Genomic DNA, 15,740 nt, shown 5'->3' with positions numbered 1-15,740 from the left:
TAACAAAAACAGGTGAATTATTGAAATTTATTACTCTCTTGGTGATATTTTATAAGATCTTAGTAGACAATCATATTAAACAACCCAAATTATCTCATTTTTTAAGTTACATACAATTTAAATCTCAGTAAAAGGAATTACATTGTTTTTTTTTTAATTTTTGTTTAATATTATCATACTTTTTTCTAAAAAGGCAATAATTTCATATATTTAGGATCTTTAGATTTCTTTAAAAAAATATCAATTAAAAAAGCCTCATTTAAATAAATTTAAAATAGGGTGCATAGCCAAATTTTTCAACAAAAAATAAACACTTATCAAGCACTCAAAAAATATTTGTAAGCACTTTGAAAAATATTATAATTAGGCAGGGTTGGCAAGTTTTTGACAGTTGATCGTTTAATCCGGTTTTATTTACAATGACGAAGACGAATGCGCGTCACAAACGATGAAATTAACAAGAGAAATGAAATTTTCTATCGCTAATAGAGAAAAAAAAAGTGACAATGTTTAGTTGGTCTCCGTAATCAGCATAAGTTCGTGAGATTTTTCGATTACATTACAGAGAGCAGAAAATGAAGTCTGAAATTGAGAATCTCTTGCAAAATGCAGCAGGGTTGCACACGAGAGTCAAAAATCCTTACCTCTGAATCCACTTCAGTATACGCAAGTGCGGACCAGCAAGTATTTCATCAAACATGTAAAACAAATGGTGTTTTCATACACTACACAGACCGGCGTTACGCCGAAATAGATAGGGGTTGAATTAATTGTGAAAACGTTGAGTAGGACAATGTCTTTTTGCATAATTTGTGGCGAAAATCAACGTGGTAAAGAAAAATATCACATTTCGGAAAAGGGAAAATTAAGCACTTTTTGAAAACACCCAATGTAAAAAGCACATTTAAGAGCTTTTAAAAAACAAAATCGAAAATAAGCACCTTTAAGCATTTTTTAAAAACGCTACGCAGCCTGTAAAATAATCTGTACAATTTCCATACCTAACAGCAGCTAGGTTCTGAAAAAGGTGCTTATTGGCAAATTAGCATTAAGATGAAAAATATGTTACCTAAAAGTTTAAGATACCTCCGTCTCTTTTTACGGAATAATTAAGAAATCATAAAGTAGAATAGAATACCTACATTTTAAACGCAGATATTAAATCAATTTACAAAACACAATTTATTTTTTGCAATAAATCGACAAGAAAAAATATTCAAAATAATTTATTAACAAAATAATTTATAAAATGTTTTCAATACGTTTAGGTTTATTAAAGTCGCATATCTTTTCTGACAGAAATCTGTTTCTTTCAATATGGCTCATGGATTTTGATTCCATGTATAGTCTCATTTGAGCTGTAATAAAAATAAAACAAAATTAGTATTTAAAATTTATTATGTATATGTCGACAAATCATTTTTTTTTTTTTAATATTACACATTGGTAAATGTATTAAATAGTGCAAAATGCAAAGCTATATATATATATGTGTGTGCATGGATACATGAATGCACACACACACGCACACACACACACACACACCACTGTCAGCAAGTCTGAACTAAAATAAAGTTTTTGATAATTCATAATAATTTAATCAACAGCTTTGACATTCTATCTGCTATAGACAAAAACAATAGTTTGTACGAATTGAATTTGCAGCCTGTTTCTAAAGAACCAATATTTACAGTAATCTCAAAATGTTTCTAAACATTAGCTAAAATTCATAATTAAAGGAGAAAATATGCTTTTTTTTACTATATTTTCACTTTGTCTTATGGACCTACTTTTATCTCCGTTACTTGTAATAAAATATATTTTAAAATTGCAAAGCTAATAGTAACTTTAAGAAGCAAATCAATAATATACTTGAAAACTGTATTACTGTAAAACTATAATGTGTACTGAAAATAACTGTAATAACTGCTAAAAATGCATTAAAAACTAAGAATAGCTAAATAACTATGGAGAAAATGGGCTATAAAATGGAGTAAATTGAGGATAAGGTGATAACTAAATTCGAACATCGGGTGTTGCACTATTATCAGATTTCGACCAAAATAATTTGAAAAATCATACCGTGATTGCAAAAAAATAAATGGTAATAAGTAACTATTGAAAAATTATTGGCAAAAAATAATAATTAAAGATGGAATTGTCAATAATCGAAGGCAACTAATTCTAAATTTCCCGATTGTAACACATTAAAAATATTCAAACTGAAGAAAAAAAAATTCGTTGAAAACTATATTTGCCACCTTTATTATTTTCATATCATTATGAAAATGAATTGATCAATAGCATTGTCGTTTTATGTTCAATGAAAGAATGATATTCCAAAACCTTCAAATAATTTAAATTATTGCATATAAAACGCCACTACTAAAAGTGAAATCCATTTTCAATCTTGTGGAGCATAATTTCAAGCTATTAGAGTGTAATATCGATAGTAACTTAGTTACTACTATATTAACTAATTTTTTTTAACATATAGCTGGGTACACTTAATATAAATACATTGGTTACATATATTATAAAAATAAATATTTGTTAGACCAAATTTAGAAGTGAATTGGAAAATAGCAGATAGTTGACATTCCTTGAATATGAGGAAATACTTACATGGGTTTTGTTCCCTTTATTTCTCTTTTTTCCCTTTTATTCTTCAGTTGAGGATGAAGATCCGTTTTTATTAGTGACTTGAAAGGGTCTAAGAGGGATCGATGGCCTTTTTTGGCTTACACTACTTATCAAATCTTCAAGAGTAGCTAAAAAAAAATATTAAAAAATTTAAACAGGAAAAGATCTTTTGGCATTTCTTAAAATTACAAGGTTAATTATTATTATGCAAGGTTAATTATTTATTACACCTCTTGCTCCTGCACAATGATAGAATTTTTTATTGGTTACAAATTACATTAAAATGACAATATAATTAAGATGTGAATAATGTAGGATGCAAACTTTGGAGTTGCAATTTATTTTGAAACTAACCACATTTTTAGGCACCTGTTGCTCTTACATAAAAATATTTCAATAAATAATTTGAAATGATTTTATTCCGATTAGAATAAATGTAGCTAAAAACATGAATCGAATTACAGGTGGAAAATCGAAACTTACATTAAAGTAGAGCTTAGATAAATTTCAATTCATCAATAGTAAATTTTTAAATATTTAAGTATCGTTATTATTTCTGTAGGGCTATTAGCGAATTGCTAATTTTGTTATAAAAAAAATGGGCATAGAAAAAAAATTTTTATTCGAAAAAATATCTCGTATTCTCATAATTTGATTTCGATTTAATTCATTGACAATTTAATAATAAGAAGAAAGACTAACTCACCTTCTAGGCGCAATAAATCAGCACTGTAGTAGGATGTTCCTTTAAGTCTGTCCCATGAGTCTTTAGGCGGCACTACCATTTTCTTAAGATTTTCAACTTCCTCTTGATTAACAAGAAGATCCGGACACCAAAAGACCTTTTGGTCTTCTTGAAATCTTTTGTCGATTTGGGGAATAGGTTTTTTATAAAGTTAATGGGGACGTAGTACCTTTTCCCTCACTGATCATGATAATTCACGTAAGCGAACATTTCAAAAAATTATCCACAAAGTATCAACAAAATAGTTAATGTATGGAAGAGCGAATTAATTAAGAAACAAAATTTCCCACATGCAAGAATTCTACATTTCTCTCGAGACAGTTGTGAAATATTATGTGCTTATGCGCACCGTATTTTTTGTTAAATAATTTACTTATTATATATCAGTTTATAGACGATAACGAGAAGATTTTTCCGGTTGCCATGGTAATAGTTTGGAATGTAAATAGTTTTTGAGTGAGTGTAAGATTTTAAGATTGTAGTAGTTTGCAACCGATTTCCTTAATGATCTAAGCAATTTTTTAGGCGTGCTACTTCGAATTTTCTTTTGCTATTTAAATTTCAGGAAAAAAAAGTTCTTTTCAGAACTACACATTTGTTATTTACTCCTTTTTGTGTTTTTATTTTGTTTTATTAAGCTAAATATTCTGTTTTTTCATTATTTTGTTTTGTTTAGTTAATTATTTATTAATTTTTTTGTTATTTTTTCTTCGTTGTTTTATTCCGTTAAATTTGATTAACCAGCCCATTTAGATAAAGGAAAAAAAAGACTAGCTGGATACAAACGATATTTAGATAAAACTTCTGATTCTTCCTGGAGTTACCTTGTCTTCTGGATTGGGTTCAAAATTACAAGGTGCGGAGATGAGCATTAATATTCGTAAACTCAGAAATGTGTCGGTTGTTCGAAGTCCGTTTTAAAATATAAAGTCTGTGATATATATCGATAGGTTACCTATGCCGATCGGTTAATAGTAATCGGTTACTAATACTTAATAGGTTATCAGTAATGTTAAATCAATACGTCCGTGTACTAAAAATAAACATTTTTTGATGGTTGAAAGTCATTAAAACAGAATTTTTCATCATGAGATGATGAAGTTTGTTGGCCCAAGAATTTTAAAAATAACAAGTTGGTCCACCAACATATAATAAAATATATCATCTTCCAACATGACATGTTGGAACTTGTTGGCCCAAGAATTTCAATAATAACAAGTTGGTTCACCAGCATATAGTAAAATATATCATCCTCCAACATGACATGTTGGAACTTGTTGGCCCAAGAATTTCAAACATAACAAGTTAGTCCACCAACATATAATAAAATATATCATCTTCCAACATGACATGTTGGAACTGGTTGGCCCAAGAATTTCAAACATAACAAGTTGGTTCACCAACATATAGTAAAATATATCATCTTCCAACATGACATGTTGGAAGTTGTTGGCCCAAGAATTTCAAACATAACAAGTTGGTTCACCAACATATAGTAAAATATCATCTTCCAACATGACATGTTGGAAGTTAGTTGGCCCATCAAAATCCATTATCGCATAATGGGAATTATTGGATGTTGGTTCCCATCAAGTAGTGTTGGGCCAACAAGAAACCAACATAAACCATCAAAATATTTTGATGGTCCCATCAAGAATTTTGTCTTGGGTACGCATGCCTGTACCAGTTTCTTTGGCACTTCAGTATATATATATATATATATATATATATATATATATATATATATATATATATATATATATATATATATATATATATATATATATATATATATATATATATATATATATGAAAGGGTAGCAGTCATGGTGAGTGATGTTAGGCCACGCAGATAGCAGTTGGAAGGCAAAAAATATTTTATTAACTTCACATAGTATATTTAAGACATTTTCTAGCAAAGGCGGAGCTCAAAATCGCACTCAAAAACTGTGTGCTCAAGTTTTTATCTTAGGGAAAGTAGCAAAGGAATTTCCCTCTATTTTGTTATATTTGAGGGGAAAAGGGAAGTGATAAGGATTACTATTGGTTTATGAAAGAAATCGCGCGTTCCCACACAAAGCAAGGGAAATATGTCCTGCTCTTAATTAAATGCATAGTTGAGCCAAAAATAGATTTAAGAACAGGATGTGGCTTTTAAAAGTGTGAGAAAGTATTTCAAGTAGAATAATTAATTAGGAATAAAGTAGGAGTTGTTTTATAGCAAAGAAACTAACATAAAAAGATTAATAGAAGCTTTTTATGTTACATCCCCCCTCGCCGAAAAATTTTATCTAACATCAATAAATTTTAAAAATTATCCCTTTGCAAAACTTTCCTTATGATGACACAATTAAAAAAATTAATACTAATATTTGTAATATCAACAAGATATAAAGTAACATGAATTATAAAAAAAAAACACATTTGCACACTATGTAAAAAAAAATTTTCATCCAGTGTTAGAGGAAGAAAAAAAAATTTGAAGTAGCGCTACTATCGAAATGAAGTGTTAGATCTCCATTTTCAAAAATTTTTTGTGATTAAGTTTTTTTAGTCCTTCTTTATAATCACAGTAAATAAAGTTATTCCTCATACTAACACAATTAAAATAAACTTTTCACTTAAGACAAGAAAATCTATAAAAATTTCCTAAAAGATGTAAATATTCATATTCAATAACAAGAAAGATACAAAAATATGAAAATGCAAGTGATATGAGATATAAAAATACAAATTGACACTTTTTATCAAAAAAAATTTTCAATATAAAATGTAAAAAAATTTTTGACACAATGGTCTTTAATCTGAAGTTTAAGACTTCAGTATTTTTATTTCAATGAGAGAATAAAAAGTTTGACACTTGGTCTTTAATCTGAAGTTTAAAAAAAAAAGTGGTCCACATGTTCCATTGAACTATGTGTATTATTGTCGTATTTGGTATTTAATTTTATTTTCATGAAACAAAAAGAAATTGACACTGGTAAATTTGATGGTTATTTTACCCTTTGAGGTTCAACTTTTATTGTCTCTATTTACTATTTATTTTTTGCAAAAATATCTGAAAAATTTCTTAAAATTCCTGAGGCTGGAAATTTTTTTCATTATCTTGAATTTGCATAATTCCGTCAACATGATTTTGACAATGCGGCCCCACATTATCACAATCAGTCTCAAGAACACTTGAAAATTCTAAATTATTTTCAGTTTTGCTATTTGAATCCTTATTTTTAATTCTATTTTTTATTTTATTTTTCTTTAAACTCACTTTGTTAACATTTTTCTTTTTACTATTCTTCTTTTTTTTTTATGCCCAAATTTTTATTTTCTTCCTTTCTTTTTGTTTTTCTTAGATTTGAATTTTTTTTTTCTTTTCTATCTGCTTTCTTCTTTGGTTTTTTTTTATTGCAAACATTAACCAGGATTTCAGGGAAAAAAAAGTGTGAGAACAAATTGCTTTTACAATCAGAAAAGGTTATCAGTCTTCTCAGAATTTACATTACAACCCGTTTAACACAATTCATTATTAATTGAAATCCAAAACAAAGCTTTCAAATTCAATATGGTATTAGGTAAATCAGTTTTTTAAAATTTGACTGACCTAGCTATTTTCCTTACTTTTAATTTGAAGTGCAAGTTAGGTTAATTTGCAAATTACTTTTTGTTTGTTTTCATTTATCTTTCTTTTTGGACACATAACTTTTCTAAAATATTTGTTGGGTTTATTTTTAAAGTACCACCTGTGTTAGTATTTAACAAGATAGTTTTCTTAGTCACCATCGGGTAGTTGTTACTTTTATTATTTTTATTTTGAATGTATTTTGAGTGTATCCGGATACTATTCATTGTCAATTTGTGGTTTGGTCACTTTATGTTGGATTTGACTCTTTCTCTAATAAACTTGATCTGTTAATGGAAATGCTTGAACCTTCTCTGAGTCTAACTTCATTTAAATTCTAATTTTGAAAATTTTTGTATTGATTTTCAAAATTATTTGTTGCACTATTTTTAATTACCATCTTTAATTTGTAATTTTTGCCACTCCGTAAGGGCATTCAAATAACCAAAATAAATTTCATTAATTAAATATAACATTTAAAAGAAAAAAAAGTTAAATTTATGAATAGCACATATTTTGCTTTTTTAAACACCATAATAAAATAAAAATTTAAATTTTACTTCTACAATCAATATAATATACACTGTGATATATAATGCAATATAAAAAGTGATTCCTTAAATAATAATTAAAACTATAATCATACTGAATCATAAGTGGAAAAAAAATATGTGATAGCACTAAATTTTAATATCATTATTTAATTTAAACAAATAATATTATAAACCATTGAATAATATCATCAATAAATGGAACTATTATCAAAATATAAATATTAATAGATAAATATAATATTACCGGAATAAATATTTGGAACAATAAACATAAAATTATATGTTCTTATTTCAATATATGAGCGTAAATGATTCAAAAGTATTCACGTTTAAAAACTTAAACTTTTGAGAGTAAATACCAATCACATCTGTAATTAATCACCAATAAATCACTTATAATATTTGATGAATCACGCGCACACGCGAGCGGATTCATAGCTACCACTTGAGATCACATTTTTGGTCATCTTCCGTTCAAGGAAACACAGAACACTCGAGAAAATCGCCAGAAAACGAAATCAATTCGATCATATGCTGAACCTTTATCAATCCTCAATGAGACCGACAAGCAGCAAGCAAGTAGGGCAACACAGCAAGCACTTGCTGTAAATCCGCAAGAAGCTAATTGTTGATGGTAACACACGGTAGGCGAAAACGAAACCAAAACAGCGAAGACATCAATTCTTTAACGGCGATTCAACGGTGTAGAGGCAACGTCTGGACCCATTATGAAGGGAAGTCCCGAAATTCTCATTCTTTTAGTCAGGATATCTGTTTCACGAGCAACGCCGGCATCTCCTAAAACTTCATTCCATTATTTTCTTTCCTTTTATATTTATATATTTTTTACTTATTTGAAAAAAGCATTTTTTTTTTAATGGAGCCAGTGAAAAAAAAGTGCCAAACCAACTGCAAAATTTATCTATCCTGCTAGGCTTGAAAGGGTAGCAGTCATGGTGAGTGATGTTAGGCCACGCAGATAGCAGTTGGAAGGCAAAAAATATTTTATTAACTTCACATAGTATATTTAAGACATTTTCTAGCAAAGACGGTGCTCAAAATCGCACTCAAATACTGTGTGCTCAAGTTTTTATCTTAGGGAAAGTAGCAAAGGAATTTCCCTCTATTTTGTTATATTTGAGGGGAAAAGGGAAGTGATAAGGATTACTATTGGTTTATGAAAGAAATCGCGCGTTCCCACACAAAGCAAGGGAAATATGTCCTGCTCTTAATTAAATGCATAGTTGAGCCAAAAATAGATTTAAGAACAGGATGTGGCTTTTAAAAGTGTGAGAAAGTATTTCAAATAGAATAATTAATTAGGAATAAAGTAGGAGTTGTTTTATAGCAAAGAAACTAACATAAAAAGATTAATAGAAGCTTTTTATGTTACATATATATATATATATATATATATATACTAAGATAATTGAAAAGTGAAATTTTGATGATTTTTTAATATTTTTACAGTGTTTTATGTTTATTGCGTACTAATAATTACTAATAATTATTAGTAATTACTAATAACTTAATTCTGTTTCGTGACATTTTGGAGGATTTTGACCTGTATTTCGAGACTTTGGTAGTCTTGTTCAAGATGGCGACGGAGGAGGCTGCCACGTTGTGAATCCTGATTAATTCTTATTTCCACAAGCAACATCGTGATTCCTTGTGTACAACTGTTAAACCGCGCTGTGGATTGTGCAATATTTTGAGAATAAACTGGTGACTGAATAACACTTGTTTACGCCAACAAACAATTTATAGCGCTAAACTTCAAATAATTTCGTCGAATCTTCGTCGAATACGAACGTTCGCCGACTGCATGGGATGACTGGTCCTAATTATTAAAACATTACATTAATCTATCTACTTATGTTCTGATAAACAATCACTTTGATTCTTCTTTGGACTAGTAAGTGTTCAGAAGGCGACAAACTTAAATTTTATGGTGAATCGTATATTTTATATCAATCTTTATTTACATTCTTGACTTAGCCTTATTTTTAGCTTATGATTATTTGATCAATTTAACTTATACTTTTGTTTGTGTTTGCATTTCACTTTTTAGTAAGTTATTGATTGGTTTCTGGTACTCATTTTAAATTTTCATCTATCGTCTTTAATTTTTAATTATTTTATTGCCCTATTTTGGTACTTATTGAATTATAAATTACTCACCTTTAGTTTTTAAATGTTCCTTCATCCTATTTACTTATCTAATTACTAGTTGTTGGTTTGATACCGACGTTTAACCGATCTTTTAATTATTTTATTGCCCTTTTTTTGGCACTTATTGCATTTTAATTGCTTACCTTCAGTTTTTATTTTTAACTTTAGTTTTTAAATTTAACTTTAGTTTTAAAATCTTCCTTCATGCTATTTATTTATCTAATTACTAGGTGTTAGTTTGGTGCCGACTTGTAACCGATCTTTTAAATATTTTATTGCCCTATTTTGGCACTTATTGCACTTTAAATTGCTTTTCTCCATTATTAAATTTTACTTTAGTTTTTAAATGTTCCTTCATGCTATTTATTTATCTAATTACTAGATGTTAGTTTGGTACCCAATTGTCAATTCGAACTTTAACAATAATTTTGGGTCTTTTAGCCCACTTTTGCCGTTTTTATTATATTACTTTCAAATATCTACTTAGTTTTAGATTAGTTTCTACTATTCATTTTAATCTTTATCCACTGTTTCCGATCTTTTAACTATTTTATAGCCCTATTTGACACTTCTTGATTTTAAACTTGAATACTTTTAACTTTTACTATGCTCTAATTCAGTTTCGATCTACGTTTGTCCCAATACTTAGTTCTTTTATACTTTTTAATTTTATCAAATTACTGGGTATATGTTTTATAGATATTATTAATTTAACTTGACCATCTCTAAAATGGCTTCAGTGCCAAACTATGATCTGGATCACCCACCGACCATTCCCCTGAGAGAGACCGAGTGCATGGATAATAACGACCCCAATGGCTGCGAGGGATTTATGATTACCCACTTTCTTAAAACGGCCGTAACCCTCAAGAACAAAATGAATGCAATCATCCAAACATTTACTGGTAGAATTTCGAAGGCTAATAAAGACGAGATAAATAATACAATAAATGAATTGATGATCTTGGTAAGCAAACAAGATTCGACTATTACCGTCTATAAACACCAGCTTGATTACGTTAAGGGACAGGTGGAGAGAACAGAAGATGCGGTCGACGATACAATTGACAATCGAAATAAAACATACGCAGACGTTTTGAGAGCAGGGATAGTTTCTGCTACCCAGGCAAACAACAAACTAATCAGGCACATATTACCATAATTTGACCTAAAACTTTCGGCATTACTTCAGACAAAACCAGATCAGATATAGTAAACAAACTGGATTCAAGTAAACTAAAGGTCGGAATGAGGAGGATGATAAATATCAGAAATGGCAGAATATTGATAGAGACCAACACTGAGAATCAACAGGGCAAACTACAACAAGAACTGGCGGTCACATTAACTGAAGATTATAACAACACAAGGCCTAAACTAATCAACCCATCAATTACCATCTACGGGTTCAACAGAGAGATAAACAAAGAAACCCTAACAAACATGATAGCAGGACAAAATGATGGTATAGTCGAAAATGATTTTGAAGTCAAATTCACACTCAAATCTGGTACCGACAAACAGAATTGGATAATTGAAGTTGAACCCACAGCCTACATCATTCTAAAGCAGAAAATATACAGCCAGCTGAATTATGATATCGAACATTTAAACCTAGATATAATTGGCATAAATGAACCTTATTTCAATAACCAAACAATCATTACGGATTTCTCTGCCGACCAGAAGATTTATGCACATGAAAATAAACCAAAGACAGCAATATTGGTGGGAGGAAAACAAATGGAAGATTCAAATTGTATGCGAGCAAACCCTCGTGGCCATTGGATATTTCCATGAACGGGCGAATCACATTTTCATCTCAATTTACATCCCCCCAGGGGAAGATCTTGCACCAAATCTGGTAAAACTTGAGTCCTTGGTCACCCGCCACAAACAGAATAAATTAATCATGTTTGGCGATTTTAACGCTAAGTCACCACTTTGGAGGGGTAACATTAATCACAGATCTGAACCAATCATCCAACTAATTAATATGTATAACCAGCTTTCTTTTTTTTACATTTTAATATATTATAACTTTAGTATTCCATGAATTTTTAATGAGTTTATAACATTCTCTGAGTTAGGAATAATTTATAAAGTATGTAATTGTCTGAAATAATCTTGTCATTAGTATTTCCAGTCACGGTAGAACAGTAATCATACGATACTTCAGTTATCTAACACTTCTTTTGACTTGCACTTTAAAATATTCTGATCACTGTTACATTAGTTTGTACTAACAGCTTTATCATTATTACAGTTGATGTTACTAGATTATTCTTCTGACAATGAGTAAAACATGTATCAAATCATTTTATTTTATATATATATAGAGAGAGAGAGAGAAAGATAAAAATATTTTAGTTGTCCTGTTAAATTTTTTTACTACTATAGGTAATCTCAATTATAAAAAATTACGCATTGATTAAAATCAATTATAATTACGTAATTTATAACTTTGGTTCAATTCGGTTTGTATCTTCGATTCAAAATGTCCTTTTAATTTTTATTTCATTGTTTGGTAAAATCACATTTAACTAATGTCTTTAGCTTTTTATGATTAAGCAATTAAAAATAAATAATTAAATGTTGCACGCATATTATAATGTATTTTGATTTGAAAACTTATCTATTACAATCGCGAATAAAATAGAAAAAAAAAAGAAAGAGAAAATTCTTCAGGTACTCTTAGAAACATTTCCGCACGATGCAAACGTCAGCCATTAATTTTTCGTCAAAACGGTAACCCCCATCATTGAACAAGTTTTCAGAGTCCAAACAATAGACTTGCTGGCTAATGTAAAATAGAAAGGCAGAGGAGATAGTATATGGGGCAAGGTCACGCATTCCTCCTTTCTTCCAATCCTTTGAAAGCCGGCGAGGCTCACGACACCAATTCTACATGGAACTCCAGGGGTGCAAGAGTCAATGAGGTAATGGATCTATAAACTTTAGAAACTGGTGCCGCCATTTAGTGTTGCAAATCGAAATTAAACGTTCATCATTTACTTTCATTACAAAAAAAATAGAGACTTCTTTTGGTATTTTTTAAAAATGCATGCTTTTGAAAATGTACATCGGAAGAGTATTCAGCTCTAATATTATTTACATAAGTCTAAATGAAGAAATTATGAAAGACATCTAAATGAAGAAATTATGCAGTACGAGTCTTCAATTGCTACGATGAAAATACGAAAATGTCGCAATAATTACCGTGACGCTAGTGGTTGGAGAAAGCGATGTGCAGCAATGGCGCATCGCTTTTTTACCTATTTTGCCTGGAGCTGTTTATCTTCTACAATATGTTTCTGGATGATGTCTTATTGTCTTCGTTAAAAAAAAATGCATCAGAGGTGCTTTTGGTCACTAATTGGAGTCAAACCAGGATTCTTAAACAGCCATAGTGAGTGAGTGCCTGTACAGTTCCGGGAAGTTAAATTAATATGCTCAATACAATTCTCACCGCAATTTTCAATAGTTAAAATTGTACATAAGTTTCGATAGAGCAAAATATTCTTCTTTAGAGCAAAATACTGAAAAATGATACTTAAAAGCATAACACTGAAGAAACTGGCTATCTTTGTGTGAAAAATGTGAAGTGAAATTTTAAAATTCAATTAACCAATTAGAAAGTAGGAGTTAAAACGCGTAAAAGCATGAAATATATCAGTATGTACGTGAGTCAAAAAAAGAACTGAAAACCACGAAAGCGATAAAAAATTAAGAAAAATTCAAACAACTTTTTTTATGAAATTACGAATGTAATGACATAATACTTAATTGAACAAAGTTTAAGAGAGCCGTGGTGGCTCAGGCGATGGAGCATTCATCTCCCAATGAGAAGACCAGGTTCGAATCCCAACGGTGGTTTGTCGATACGAATTTTGCTACTAGCTTGCATGATCTATTTGAACCTAACTATTTGAACTACTTAAACTATTTGAAAAAAATCTTAAAACAGAAACTATGTTTAAAAGCACTGAAAGATTGTCATGTGTTGTGACTTAAACAAATAATACAAACATGTATTTTATCATCCATCCTTTTTTTTTTAATTTTGATACATATTACGAATGATGCATCAATGAATCAGATTCAGACAGAGATTCAAGATTAGAAACACATACAGAATATTTCACAAGAACTATGCTTATGTCCAAGACCATAAGAATAATGGAACTTGGTATTAGTATCCTTCATTTCCTATTCTTTTAAGAACACTTGCAATTCCATGTTTGACGCCTTCCTTTCTTTTGTGAAATGCATCGTCCTGTATCATAATTTCTGCTCTGACAATAGCTAATACAGCTTTGAGTTTGAGGACAGCCGTGGGGATCTGCTTCAGCAATAAAAACTAAATGCAAAATTTCAGAAAAAAATTTATTAATTAAAACAGCATCGTGGAAATATTTTTCTTCGTACAATAAAAGTTATAATTTTTTCGAGTAAGTAGAAAGAGTTTTACTGAGGAACTAAATATTTCTTCAGTAAAAATATAAAACATTTAATTTAACGAATTATAAAAATCCATACAACATTTCAAAATTTATAGAAAAATTAAAATAGGATGTTCTGTAAATATACCCGTAATATAAATATTTTCCAATTTAAATATATTAAAAAAAAGACAAAATCAGAACGCGAGAAGGTAGGCAAATCAAAATTTAAAGGAGGAAAAGAAAACATTTTTTATATGTAAGTCTCATGATACGAAGAACAAACCATCAAATGTTTTGTTAATTACAGAATGGAACCTTTCTCGTAATCCTCTTTAAAATACTCTCTATTTCGTAAAGCAACGAAGCAGGATTTGGAGTTTCTGACATTCGCCATTCTAAGCTAAAACTTATAATTGTTAGCATTTTTGTTTTTTCCTATCTAAAAAATTACTAGTAAACACCTATGTATAGACACTTATCTTCTACATTTTGAATAAAGTTTCTAAATATTTCTATAAAGATCGGACTTTATGCCAAACCCTGCATTATATAAAACAGAATAATTTGGTCTATTTTATAGCGATTCCAAGATTAATTTATAACGATTAATTTACAACGAAAAGACAAGAAAAAAGTTCTTTGAACGCTATCTTCGCTTGCATCTTTAAGCAGCTAAGATAATTGCGCACCAGGTAAGAGTTAGATCCACTCTTTGAAGTGAAAGAAGCTCGCCTACCAATAAAGAGAGTATATTGGTAGCTTTTATCAAATGAATTTTTAATCTAACTGAAATTGAACTTCTTGTGCCTGATTAATTAAAATTTATTTAAGCTAAAAATTTAGATTTCAATGTACTAAACATATTTTATAAAAAATTGAATTAAATATCTAGTATTTATTTTAATTGCATTACACTGAATACATTAAAAATCGTGTCCCTACAAAACAAGTAATAACAATGTTTAAAGAATATTTCATACTAACCTGAAATTCCTACCAAAAGAGTTAACAACAGAAAAGCACTTGCGAATTTCATTTTTACTTTTCTTAGACTGAAAATATAGAAAACATGATCAAAATAATTGAAATTATAAAATAAGGTTTTCTATTAAAATTCTCGCTCAAAAAGGGCACATTTTCATAAAATTCAAACAATAGACGAAAGGAAAAAAATCAAAAATAATAAAAACATAATTGTTCCAACAAAAATAATTTTCGTAAATATTGTAACTTGAGTTTATAAAAATTATTTCTCTCTAAAGAAATGTTTTACCTGATTATTTGTGAGCAATTCTGAAATAAAATATTATTGACAAATTAGTTCTAAATATTTTTTACACGATTTTTATGTCTGCAAATAAAAAAAATCTATTCATGCGGATAGTCTTTCCTTATGCGGAATAGGGAACTACAGGGGTGTTAATTGGGTGTAACGTTTTTTACAGATACGATTTATAAATTCTGACAATTTTTGTAAATATTTTTGTTATGTTGCATATTACCACATGTAGAAAATATTCCTGTACAATAGCCCTGCTGTGTGAAGACATTTCTGGTGAAAAAAA

The 15,740-nt window shown here is 29.3% G+C and overlaps 1 long non-coding RNA gene across 1 annotated transcript; it reads right to left on the bottom strand.

The window, feature by feature from the left end:
- Nucleotides 1–13,764: 13,764 nt before the first annotated feature.
- On the bottom strand, nt 13,765–15,462 carry LOC147813960 (uncharacterized). The gene is made up of 3 exons (XR_015432283.1): nt 15,449–15,462; nt 15,160–15,227; nt 13,765–14,090 (listed from the first exon to the last, which is right to left on the bottom strand). It is a non-coding gene; the product is annotated as an uncharacterized LOC147813960 (long non-coding RNA).
- Nucleotides 15,463–15,740: the final 278 nt, after the last annotated feature.

The sequence above is a fragment of the Parasteatoda tepidariorum genome, chromosome 3, assembly GCF_982258835.1.
Source record: "Parasteatoda tepidariorum strain Cologne lab strain chromosome 3, Ptep-v5.0, whole genome shotgun sequence".
In the NCBI taxonomy this organism is placed as follows: Eukaryota; Metazoa; Arthropoda; class Arachnida; order Araneae; family Theridiidae; genus Parasteatoda; species Parasteatoda tepidariorum.
Note: the sequence above shows the minus strand (reverse complement) of the source record. Positions and strands in the feature narration are given on the sequence as shown.